Source organism: Alnus glutinosa, chromosome 12, assembly GCF_958979055.1.
Source record: "Alnus glutinosa chromosome 12, dhAlnGlut1.1, whole genome shotgun sequence".
NCBI lineage: Eukaryota > Viridiplantae > Streptophyta > Magnoliopsida > Fagales > Betulaceae > Alnus > Alnus glutinosa.
In genome coordinates this window covers 753,792-766,621 of record NC_084897.1, presented here as the reverse complement: position 1 = coordinate 766,621, position 12,830 = coordinate 753,792, and the positions used below count along the sequence as shown (strand labels likewise).

At 35.8% G+C, this 12,830-nt stretch overlaps 1 pseudogene; it reads left to right on the top strand.

Annotated features, from left to right (window-relative positions):
- Window positions 1–4,220: 4,220 nt before the first annotated feature.
- LOC133852765 (nucleoside diphosphate kinase 2, chloroplastic-like) lies at window positions 4,221–6,526 on the top strand (annotated as a pseudogene).
- The last annotated feature ends 6,304 nt before the right edge of the window (window positions 6,527–12,830 follow it).

Here is a 12,830-nt window from a genome sequence, read left to right as displayed (position 1 = left end):
CAACCATAGCTGGAAGTCCTAGGTACCTCTCAAAACCCCCTATAGCCGAGGCCCCAACTAAGGAGGCTATAAGATCTCGGAAAGCCACCCTCGTGTTCTTGCTGAAGAATATAGCCGTCTTCTCACAATTCAGTCTTTGGCCCGAAACCCCCTCATATTGATGGATCAACTGCATGATGTTCCCCCATTCCTGGAAATTGGCCCGGCAGAAAAAGGAGGCAATCGTCAGCAAAGAAAAGGTGGCTCAACTTTACTCCTTTAGTTGAGACTGGAACCCCCCTGAAATATGACCAACCTATTATGCCCTTAAAAGCATTACACTAAAGCACTCAGCACACAACAGTAACAAATAAGGGGATAAGGGGTCTCCCTATCTGATTCCTCTAGAAGGAAAAATCGGCTCTGAGGGCTTGCCATTGATTGGGAAGGACTAGGGAACAATGGATTTCCTTGATAATGAACTGTGTAAGAAACTATATATCTTATACTAAGATAACGAAGCTTTAAGTATATATTAGTGTGGTTTGGAGTTGGACAATATGATTCCTATGCATGAACATGTCGTATGACATACGTATAATTGCAAATTACAAAATACTGATTTCTTAATCTAGATATTGTTGTATAGAAGGACAAAACTCCGGTGTATATATATGTGTGTGTGTGTGTGTTGGTTGAACAATCCGTATCCACCAACCACCTAATTGCACAACGGTAAATAGAAAAGGAATTTTACAAATTTTACCAACTAGGCCCAAAGTTATTGATATTAACGGTTATAACTTTGTCAAAAGATCAAAATCATTGACGATAAATCAACTAAACACCCTTTACTCTACTCTAACTTTCTCCACTCGAGTTGTCAAGTTGATTAATAGTGTAATGATCCTCGTCAAATCATTACTAAACACTTTTTCTAGCTCATTAGTTCACACGGGGAATCCGCAATTGACTAATTATTATTTTAAAGTCAATATCGCTATAATTAAAAAGAAAAATTAAAAATAAATGTGATTGGTTTGATAAAGTTTTTAGATAATCTCTTTTTTTTAAAAAAAAAATTATGGTTGATATAGTGTAATGTCGTGACATAAAAACAAAAACAAATAAATAAATATTTTGTGTTTGAAATTATTTATTAATGCTTATTATTCTTTACTTCTTCTTCTTATTTTTTTTCCTTATTTTTTTTTTTATGAATAAGGAATCAATATTATTATTGACTAAACAACAAAAGTACAAACAACATCCCACAAAAACAAACAACACAACACAACCAGAGCAAAACAAGCCCTGTTACAACAAACCGAAACCAACAAAAAGGCTGGTATTAAACTAGTACAGTATCATCTACATTCTAATTTTGACAAATGCCGACATTTTCCCTATTCTTCTTGAATTTTCCTTTGCCTGAAATCTTGGAACGAACCTCCCAAAAAATCTTCTTCAGGATCTGCTCCTCTATTTTCAGGTGACCATGGTAATTGATTTCATCCCTAGCTCGCCATAAACTGTAAATAGTAGAGCTTAGAACCAATCTGCAAAGAACACCCATCATTGTCTTCACTTTCCATTTCCTGCATTATTCATTAATCACACTTTGCCAGTCAAGGAAGAGAGTCATAACATTGCACTGTTGCATACAAGTCCCCCAAATCCGAGAATTGAAATTGCAACATGAAGAAAAGGTGATCACGACTTTCAGTACCATTTCTACAAAACATACATTGAGTATCTCCTTTGAAACCCCAAGCCACAAGACAATCTCCTGTAGTTAACCTATTTCTCACAGCCAACTACAAAATAAAAGCATGCTTCGGAATAGCATATAGGAACCACCAATCTACTTCAGTCTTCTTCTTCCTTAGAAAATTCCAAGTATTTGCACTAACATAAGTACCCTTGCAAGCAATAGTTCAAATAGGCTTATCAAAAACACCTAGATGAACCTCAGGTGTCTACTAGAGCCTTAGACCATGCAAGTTTCTTACACTAAACTCCATTTATAAGGACATAATCAAGTTTTGCATCCATTATACTTTGAGAATCATAGATAATTCGATAACCATATTTCTCAAAAAGTGTTACAAAAGGGTGCCAATTATCCAGCCACAAGTGGATAGTTTTCCCATCACCCACTTCAAATTTGAGGAAGCTCTAGCAATAACACGCAATTTCAAGAGCTTCCTCCAACTCCAATAGCAGTTTTGGGGATGCTTACACTCCAAAAGCTTCTTCATTTCAACGAGAATTAAAACTTTTTTGCTAAAAAGAATTAAAACTTTCACAGAAAGTGTTGTTGAACCGGGTTATATGGCTGTGTTTACTTTTTCCTTATCCTTTTTCTTTTCAAAATAGTAACATAAATAAATAGCGCAAATTTTATTATAATTCTTTATAAAAAATTTCGCGTAATAATCAATATTTTATAAAAGTAAATATCACATAACAAAGATTACTTAGCTTGATAAGTGTGATTTTAAAGTGTAACTTAGCATAATAAGGATTACCGCCATACAAAAGTTTTCCTGTTAACTCATAATATTATAAGTGTGATTTAGAGGGATTACTTAGCATAGCATTTAGTGATTAGAAAATTTTAAAAATAGAAAATAAAATATAAATTAAGCACTATATATAAGTGGTTGTATTAGCTAAAAAACCCTGTAATAATACGTACAAATTGGAGCCAATCGTTTTAAAATCAAAGAGAGTCTGAAAGCTAGATAAGGCTGAGCAATCAGAGGCGTGTTATCTTGCGCACTCATCTCTGCATATCCTGCGCCCTCTTCGCCGGCTTCGGAGCTCAGACCTCTCACACACACTGCTTTCAAGCGCACACAGAGCTCTTTGCCCTATCTCTGATTTCAGGTACCGATGGGTCTCTGTAACTCTCCGAATTTCAGTTTCTCTTTGTTTTCGTAGCCAGTTTGTGAGTGATTTTGACTTTGAATTTAGTGGATGAAGAAATCATGAGTAAGAAACGCAATGTTAGTTCTGTTTGTATTTTTCTTTTACTAGTTTCGCTGTATTTGCTTTTTGTTTATATTTGTTTAGCTCTGATTTTTTGTGGTGATTTATTTTTATCTGCTGTACCTGTGTGAATGATAGCTGGAGGTGGATTGATTGGATGATATATAACTCGGTGGATATGGTTTGTGTTGAATAGATATGAATGGGAAGTTGGGTAAATATCACTAGATATTTGTGCATTTTGTGTTGCTCAAAACTGCCGTGCCGAGAATATAAGGAACGTTCTTGTCATGTGCTTACATGCATGCTATATTAGGGTTTGGTAAAAGGAATTTCGTTGTAGAGTTGTTTATGAGCTGGTGTAACGCATTTATGCTTGCTGAATTTCATATGTTTAAACATGTGTCAATTTGAGTGGAGGTGGGAATACGATTTGGCTACTAAGGTGGTATTGCAGTTATAGGGCTAGAAAGATTGTATACACTTGGAATTTTGAGTCGTTATTTTCATATCCTTGCACAAGACTTCACCAGATTGTTTGTTATTGATAGAAAATAAAGTGTTTATTAAATAAGTTTTGTCATCCATGGGCATGGATTAGTTTGGTTTGATTGGGAATGCTAAGAGTGTAGCCAATTATATTGTAACATTGGTTAACAACAAGTCTTCATAAGATCACTTTTAGTCTTGGGAAGATAGTTCTTAAATGTTGTTTTCACACAACTCGGTTTGATTTAGCTCAAGAGATCCTAGAATCCCAGCTACTTAGATTTGTTACACGTATTTCTTGCTTCTCATTTAGCTTCGCATAGGTTCATATGGTTCATCTGTTGTCACTTCTTCCTCTTGCAAGTGATAAATTTTCTCATAGAGAGAGCTTTATATCATAGGATAATGGGGAGTCTAACCTGAAATGGGGAATGGCACTGATGTGCCTGAAAAATGCAGGAAGCCCAATGTGTTTTTGCGCATTTATTTTTTAATGAATTACTTACTCATTTAAAAAGATGAAGTGAACGAAGAAGAAAATTTTAGGTTGCTATTTCTTTGTTTCTTTTTCCTTTTTGAAATGTTTCTTTTGTATGCTGATCAGCTTCTCATGAAGCACTTAGCTGGTTTGTTCTATCTTTTCACCTCCTATATATTTTATGCATAAAAGTTATAATTGCTGCTTTGTTTATTTAAAATGATACTTTTTGATCAAACATGAGGCTCACTAGCGGCCTTAGCGAGAGAGGAGAGGAAGAATGGAAGCTAAGGCACTGTTTGGCGGAAGTCCATGTCTTTCATCATCTCTTCCACGCTTATCAGCTCATAGAACTTGCAGCTTATCCTACACTCACAAGCCTATCCTACGTACCTTCCACCACGACCTCCACTTAGCTGCACTCCACTCAAAATCCCATCTTTTCTCATATTCCACATCTCGTCCCCATTCCAGAACCCTCTCCCACAAAACCCGTATCTTCCTTCCCCACTTGGTTGCTTCAATGGTTTGCTTCCTTCCCTCTCTCTTTTTGACTCTTGCCTCGAATTACAGAAACCCAATTGAGCTTTTCTCCCATTTTCTTTAGTATTTGCAAAGTTTACTAGAACCCCGAAAATTTTCACTTCATTTTGTACGTGTCATTTTGTGTGCAGGAACAAGTTGAAGAGACTTATATAATGGTGAAACCAGATGGTGTTCAATGGGGACTCGTAAGCTTTACTATAATTTGTTTGCCATTTTTGAAACTCTTATGTCATGTTTGGCTACTGAGAGAGCATGAAGAAAAAGTTTTAGGATTTTACATTATACCTCTAATAGATTGAGGCCTTTAGCCCAATTGCTTGTCTTGGTTAAGGGAATTTTATAATTTCTGACAAACCTTTTTTCTTGGCTTTCTTCACTGTCTTGTATTTAGCTTTTATATTGGATAAGAGATTATTTTATTTGTCTCTCTGGTCTGAATTTATCTTATTGGGTTGAGTTGTTATAGGTTGGAGAGATTATTTCAAGGTTTGAGAAGAAGGGATTTAAACTGACTGGCTTGAAGCTCTTCCAATGCCCAAAAGAATTGGCAGAAGTTTGTTGTAGTATTGATACTTGTACTTACTTTATTATTTGGCTTGGAGAAGCCCCAAATCAGTATTTCCATGTGTTTATTGTGAATTGGACTGTAAACTAAAAGCATTTAGCAGTTGTGATGTAAAATAATTGAAGAAGTCCTGCATATGAGGATAACAGAACATGTTGCTCCCATTTTAATTGCTGAGAAAGTTGTAAGCGATGTAATGAACCTTGGAGTAATACGACAGGATGCTCTCTCCCATTATAATTTCCATTTGTATTTCCATGTTTTATGGACATTTAACAGCACAACATTGTTATTGTCCAACTTCATATCTCTTGTTATAGTTAGTGTTGATTCGATGTATGTTTGATGGTTACTTAAGCATTGATTTTTACATCTTTGGGATGCTTAAATTATTATGCATATCATGTGTATTGTTAATGGTTATAGGAGCATTATAAGGATCTCAAGGCAAAGTCTTTCTTCCCTAAACTGATTGAGTACGTTACTTCAGGTCCAATTGTGTGCATGGTACGATTTACTCTTTCTTCTCCGTCCCTAACACATCTACATTGTAAATAATGAGCATGAGATCTTTGCAAGTATTAAGCTGTTGCGGAAAAAAAAAATGATTTATGATGTTATTTTTGAAGGCTTGAGTGGGTGTTGGTGTTGTTTCGTCGGCACGTAAGCTTACAGGGTCTACAGATCCTCTTCAAGCTGACCCTGGCACAATAAAAGGGGACATTGCTGTTCAAATAGGAAGGTTAGGGCCTTTTATCTCTGGCCTTTCACTAATTTGTGTAATTTAATCACAGTGGGTTGGAAAAAAGTGTTTATTTTCTTGATAGCAAATTACTTGTCTACAAACAATGTCTTATGATGAATTTTTTTGGCAGGAATGTGGTTCATGGGAGTGACAACCCTGAGAATGGCAATTGTGAAATAGGTAATATCATCTTATGGTTAAAAATGATCTTTCCTTGAGTTCTTAAACCTAATTTTGATGTACATTATGACTATAATATATTAGATAACTGGGAGATTACAGACATGCACATATAGATGTATGTGTGTGTGCGTGCCTGTGCACGTGTATGTGTGTGCTTGTGTGTGTGACTTTGTCATTGTCTATCTATGACGAAACATATAAGTGCCATGTAGTCTTTGTCAGTATCATTTATGTTTTTATGTCCATATAGACCCATACAAGAACCGAAGTTCAGGTATAAAAGTCAACTAGACTCTTTTTTGTGTCTTTATTATCTACTTTTTCACGTTATTGTTTTGAGCTGCGATTAGTAATCATGTAATGCTTGATGGACACACTTATGAACTCTCTCTCTCTCTCTCTCTCTCTCTCATAATTTGCTTCTCTGCAGCTCTCTGGTTCAAAGAAGGTGAACTATGTCAGTGGACACCAGCTCAAGCACCATGGCTAAGGGAGTGATCTTTCACTTGACACCTAATTCTTTGGCCCACACAATTTTGAAGAAACTCTCTGAGCATCTGTACTTTCAATGTCAAATTATTCTCCTCTTTTTTTTTTTTCTTTTTTTTTTTTTTGTGATTTTAAACAGTGCATGTAATATTCAATGTAAAATCTGAAACTTTACTGAAGAAGGTTTTGAAAATTTCTGTTCATAGTTCATAAGTCTCTGGCCCATGCAGTTTCTTTGTTTGTTGGGGTACATGGAACTTTGGAAGTGGATTTGATGAAGTAACCATTGTTGCAGACAGGATAAAAGTTGGCGTTTGGATTCTAGGATAAGCAATATATGTCACGTGAAGACGCCTTTCAGTGATTTATCAATAACATTATAAATAGGGTAAGCAATGTATGCCTTTGTGTTTGTTCTGAATGTAAAAATGACTGCCCAAATTCCTATTATGCATATTGATGTGGATGTTGGATCATCCTCTATAGCAAAGTGTTATTGGCCTTTTTCTTGGTTTAATGCTCAAGTATCCTACACAAGGTCATGCCACATCAGCTCCTCCCACCAGTGTGAAAAGAGTAGCATTACTCTTATATAAAGCACATCAATGATGGAGGGTGATTCAGTGCACCAGCATTCAATAATGTTTGGAAGCAAACAAAAATTAGGAGAAGAAAATTTGCCGGACTAACCAATCAGCTTTTGTTGTTGACTTTGATCAGGCCAGTCACAAACTGACAAGGTGAAACCAAAAAGTTCCCTGGAGGTCTATGGTGGACTTGGCCTGAGAACTGTCACCGGAGTTCACCAATCTCTTAGCCCAAGTACTCACGCGGCCACGTGAACTGTACAAAAAGACAAGACCGGTTAATAGATTTTTCTCTCTCTTTCATTTGCTTTCTTTTCATTTTCTTTTTTATTACTGTAATAGTGGGTTATGGGTAGCTAGTGGACACATGAGCCCACGAATTCAACCAATAGTAGCACATCTTCAATTTTCTCAATTTTATTATATTTTATAATCACTCGTGAATTTTTATATGCATAGGACCTAAAATAAAGAAAAAAAATTAATATGTATTCAAAATGCATGTAATTTTAAAAAAGAGTAATATTAAAAATTACATTTTATTTTATAACTATCACACAATATTGACGTGGCAACTCCAACTAATTTTATCCTAGTAACTATTTTAAGATGTTGACGTGTCAGTTCTAACCAATGATAGAGAGAGGGGGGGCTAGTGGGGGCCATGGCCACCAGCCCCCCCTCAACTCTTATTCTCTTAAGGAAAGAATAATAATTAAGGTTAAAAAAAGTTTAGGAGTAATTACCTTTTCCCCCCATGAACTACCAAAAAATGCGCGATGCCCTCATGAACTACCAACTCGACCAAAAAAGAGCATCCAACTATCACAGTTACATGTTTTGCCCCTTTCTGTTAGCCTAACTCGTGAAAATACTTAAATACCTTCACTCAATTTCAAAAATGACCTAAACGGCCTCAACTTTAAAAAAAAAAAAAAAAAAAGAAAAAAAAAAAAAAAAGAAAGAAAAGAAGAAGAAGAAGAAGAAGAAGGAAAATGGTACTGCCGGAGGGGGTGGCCTGCGAGCCACCCCCAGAGGTGGGTCCGACCACCTTTGGGGTGGCTCACGGCCACCCCACAACCTGGTGGCCGCGCAGCCACCCCAGTTTTTCTCTAGGGTGGCCACGCGACCACCCTAGGTTTTTTTGGAGTGGTCGCTCGGCCACCCCTTAGGCCAGGGTGGCCGGACCCACCTCTAGGGGTGGCTCGCACTCCCACCCCTCCACCTAAGGGGGTGGCTGCCACCCCCTCCGGCAGCCAACCCATTTTCTTTCTTTCTTTTTTGTTTTTTATTTTTAAATATATTAGTTTTAATATTTTTTATTAATAAATTTAAACCAAATTAATAAACCAGTTTTTTATTATTTTTTTTTTTATCAATTGAGGGCATTTTTGTCTTTTAATCAAAATTAACATCCAAAATCGGCATATTCCGTCCATGTTAACGGGTCTGACTGACAGAAGGGGGCAAAATGTGTAAAGTTGGTAGTTTGATGCTCTTTTTTGGTCGAGTTGATAGTTCATGGGGCATCGCGCATTTTTTGGTAGTTCATGTGGGGAAAAGGTAATTACCCCAAAAGTTTAATTAAGGTTTTTTTTGCCTATTAGCCTCCTAACAATAATTTTTTTTTTTGGCCCCTTGACCCATTCCTTTTTATCATCTCTTCAACTGGTTTTATCTCATTTGGAACGATAGTTTTATTGTCAAAACATTTTTCTTTAATATTTCACAGGTAGCAACGACATGTCTGAGGAGCTTTACAAAGTTGTAGAGACTTTGTTCAACGTAAATGAAAAGGGTTTAGTAAAGCAGTGCATTGGAATAAGACAGATGTGAATTTGAGGAGTCACACGCTTGACAAAGCTCGATTTCCAAAGGAAGTGTGGCAAAAATAATGTAAAATGGGAAAAAATAGCAAGATGGCATTAAAAAAGTCTAGAAGATATACTTTTTATTTGTTTTGTGTTGCGTTTAGCAGAATGTGTTTTGTATAATAATTAGTGAGCTATTATGTTAGTTAGAGTGGGCCGTTCTAACAAAATGAGGAAGATAATAGAATAATAAAAAAATATCAAAACTGGGCTATGTTTAATTTACTTAAAATTTGCCTTTATATATATACTTTAATCCCTACTTAAGAAAAAAATTTATTTGACCCCTCCCATTAAAATGTCTGGCTCCGTCCTTGGTTTTAACTAATCTTTGAATCATTCTTTATTTAAAAATAAAAAATATAAAGATTGGTTGGAATTTGTTTTATTATGAGATAATTGTAGTATTAGTCATTATTATGATATAATTGTAGTATAAAAATGTGAGTTATAGCATGAGTAATGTTACACACAAATATGTCACAAATATCCTGTAAAGCTGATGTGACAAGGTTTAGTAACTCTTGAAAAAAAAAAACAATATATATATATATATATATATAATGGCTATTAGACTTTGTCATATAACATTTGTTTTTGCATATTAATGCAGTGGGAGGTGGCAGGACTATGAAAAAAAATATGAAACATGCTTAGTTTGTGTTTAGATCCCCTCCTACCTGACAAGATTATACATTTATACAGAATTTATATATCTTATGTTAAGATAATGAAGCTTCAAGTATATACATATAGGGCTGAGCATGAGGTAGGGGGCGGGGATGCCCATTTTTTGGCACTGCCCCTCACCCATGCGGGTTGCGAAAATCACACCCGCAAACAGCACAAAATAGGGAGAACCCGTGTGGAGCAGGGTGATGCGGGGCGGGGGGGTACGGGTTGTGCAGGGATATGCGGGTTTAATTCTTAGATACATGAGAAATCAAACCAAAGCCAGATTTTCTCAGGAACCAAACAAGAAAATCAGATTCAAACAAATCACAAAAGCCAGGATTCAAACAAATCACAAAAAAGGATGAGAGGTCAGAGGGGAATCATTCAATACCGGTCTTGAAGCGAGCGTCGACGATATTCTTGCCGTTCTCGGTCTCCTCGTCAACCCTGATCTGGAGTTTCATGACGTCTCCACAGGACTGGCGACTCGGCTAGGCCTATCAAGCTCTCCATGATCATCTCTTCTTTGAAGAAGATATGGGAATAACTAAAGAAGAATGAAAAAAACTGAAGAAAAACGGGGCTCCATGGTCATCTCTTCCCAAAGAAGAAATGGGAAGAACTGAAGAAGAACGAAAGAACTAAAGAAGAACGAGGCAGATGCAGGAAATCGTGAAGAAGTCTCTAGAAGACGAAGAAAAGAAAAGAAAAATGAGGAGGGGAGGAGGGGTGCGGCACAGAAGAAGTGTTTAGGGATTTAGGGTTAAGGCATTTTATTTATTATTATTATTTTTTTTATGCGGGGCGAGGCGGGGATCCGAGAAAAAAAAAACACTAAAACCTGTGCCCCGCCCCGCACGGGTTGGTTAAAATCCAACCCGTACCCTTTAAAAAAACACTAAAACCCGTATTTTTAGGGGCAGGGATGCGGGTTGGGGCGGGGGATGTGGGTTTTTGCTCACCCCTATATACATATAATAGTGTGGTTTAGAGTTTGGACACTATATGATTCCTATACATGAACATGTCGTTTGACATACGTATTGTAGAAATTGAAGTGACGTCACAATGGGCAGTTACTTAAGATGCTTTTGCCAAACGCTTTACGCTTAGGGAAAATATTATTGTACATCAGCATTGTACAATTTGTGCACAACACAAGATACATGGAGTGAGAGTCATATGAGTGGGCCCACCACATGGGTCCCACCCCATGTATCTTGTGTTGTACACAAATTGTGTAATGCCGTTGTGCACTAATCACTTCTCTTCATGAAAAAGGTAACCAATATATGAGATAGAACCCTTCAAAAAAATAATATATATATATACGAGACAGAAAAATGTCTATGGAAAAAACGTATGGCAGCATGTCGGCACGTGTTTGTATCTCTCTCTCTCTCTCTCTCTCTCTCTCTCTCTCTCTCTCTCTCTCTCTCTCTCTCTCTCTCTCTCTCTCTCTCTCTCTCTCTCTCTCTCTCTCGTTTTATGAATTTGTAGAAAGCATTTATTTAGATTGTAGATTATATGGGTATTGCTCCAGTAGTATGCTTTACTACCGAGAGAATAATTCAAGAACAAAGCACGTGGAACAATTACGTAAGATCAAATTTATTTCGATACATAAAAGGTATCGAATAGTTCCTTCCGTTATGTATTATTTTATTTTTAACACGTATATAATTGCAAATTACAAAATACTAATGTCTTAATCTAGATATTGTCGTATAAAAGGGTCCCATGTGTGTATACATAGGGGTGTAAGAAACACATCAGTTACGTACTACTGTTGTGGACTCCACTCTATGTGAAGGGGATGATGTGTAACTAGTATATAACTAATTGTGTAACTGGTATTTTTTTTTAACATTTCTCATATATATATATATATATATATATATAGGTTGAACAATCCGTATCCACGAGGACCACCACCCACCTAATTGCACAACGGCAAATCAAATGGGAGGTCTCGTAGATGATGATGTTTCCGTACGTTTAAGTTAACGCTGCAGTAATTACTGATGTGTCATCATTAGGGTCTGTTTAGATATTTGGTTGTTGTTTGGTTAATTTCTTAATTTTGAAAATAGCTCTAAAATAAAAAATAATTATTTCTCTAAAAAAAATGAGAAGTAGTGATTCCTTTCATGTGGGAATAACACATTGCATTATTCTTCTAATAAAGACATTCAACCACAATGAGTGACAAAAATTGCAACAGACCACAAAACTAGGCATCGTGAATTCTCTCTCTCTCTCTCTAAGCTGGTGCAATACGCCGTTTTCTTTTTTCTTTTCTTTTTTTTTTTTTTTAAAAAAAATTATGGGCAATAAAAGGGAGGGGGGGAGTGATGTAGTTAGCTTGCAATTTGCAAATATTAGCATTATCAAAGCAAAGGTTTGAAGTTCAAATTTATTTATGTAATTCACCTATTATTTCAGTTAAGAGTAATGCTAAAAATATATTTTTTTTATCAAACAAAATTGACGAGATAATCACAACTAACTTTAGATTTTTTTCTTTCTTTCCAACAAAGACTACATATGAGAAAAATGAGAGAGACGAGAGGATGCGGAATGAGATGTTGTGTGCGGCATTAGGGCAATAAGATTAAAAAGATGGCAGGATGAAACCTTAGAAGCGAAATAATATGTATATATTATTAGTGTTTATCTAAAAACCGGTAACGGCCGTTTTAGTCATACAAGAGATGGACAAACTTATCATTGGATCTGTGAGATCACATGTGATTTGATTGAAATGAATTTTTCCATCTTAAAATATCAAATTGACACCTAGTCATACAATTATCACGTACATTTTTTATAGGATTAATAGAGTGTGAATCGCATGCATTATAAAAATATATGTGAGAATCATATGCTTTAAGAACGCATGCAATTTAATAGATTGAATTAAAATAAGTAATTTTTTTTCTTCTTAGTTTGGAATAAAACGTTTTCCATTTCTAATAATACAATTTAGTTAGTCATTTTTCGGAATCAAAGGGCCCATTTGGTAAAATTTTGATATGTGTTTTGGGTTTTGAAAGTTTTTATTTTATTTTAAAGAGTGTGTTAATTGTGGGATCATATCTGAAAATCTACTTTTGATTAACTAATTTTTTTTTTTTAATAAAAAAAAATCAGCGATTGAAAAAGGAAAAGGATTTTCTTAGAAAATTTTACGAAAAGACCCAAAGTAATCGATTAACAGTTTGAACTT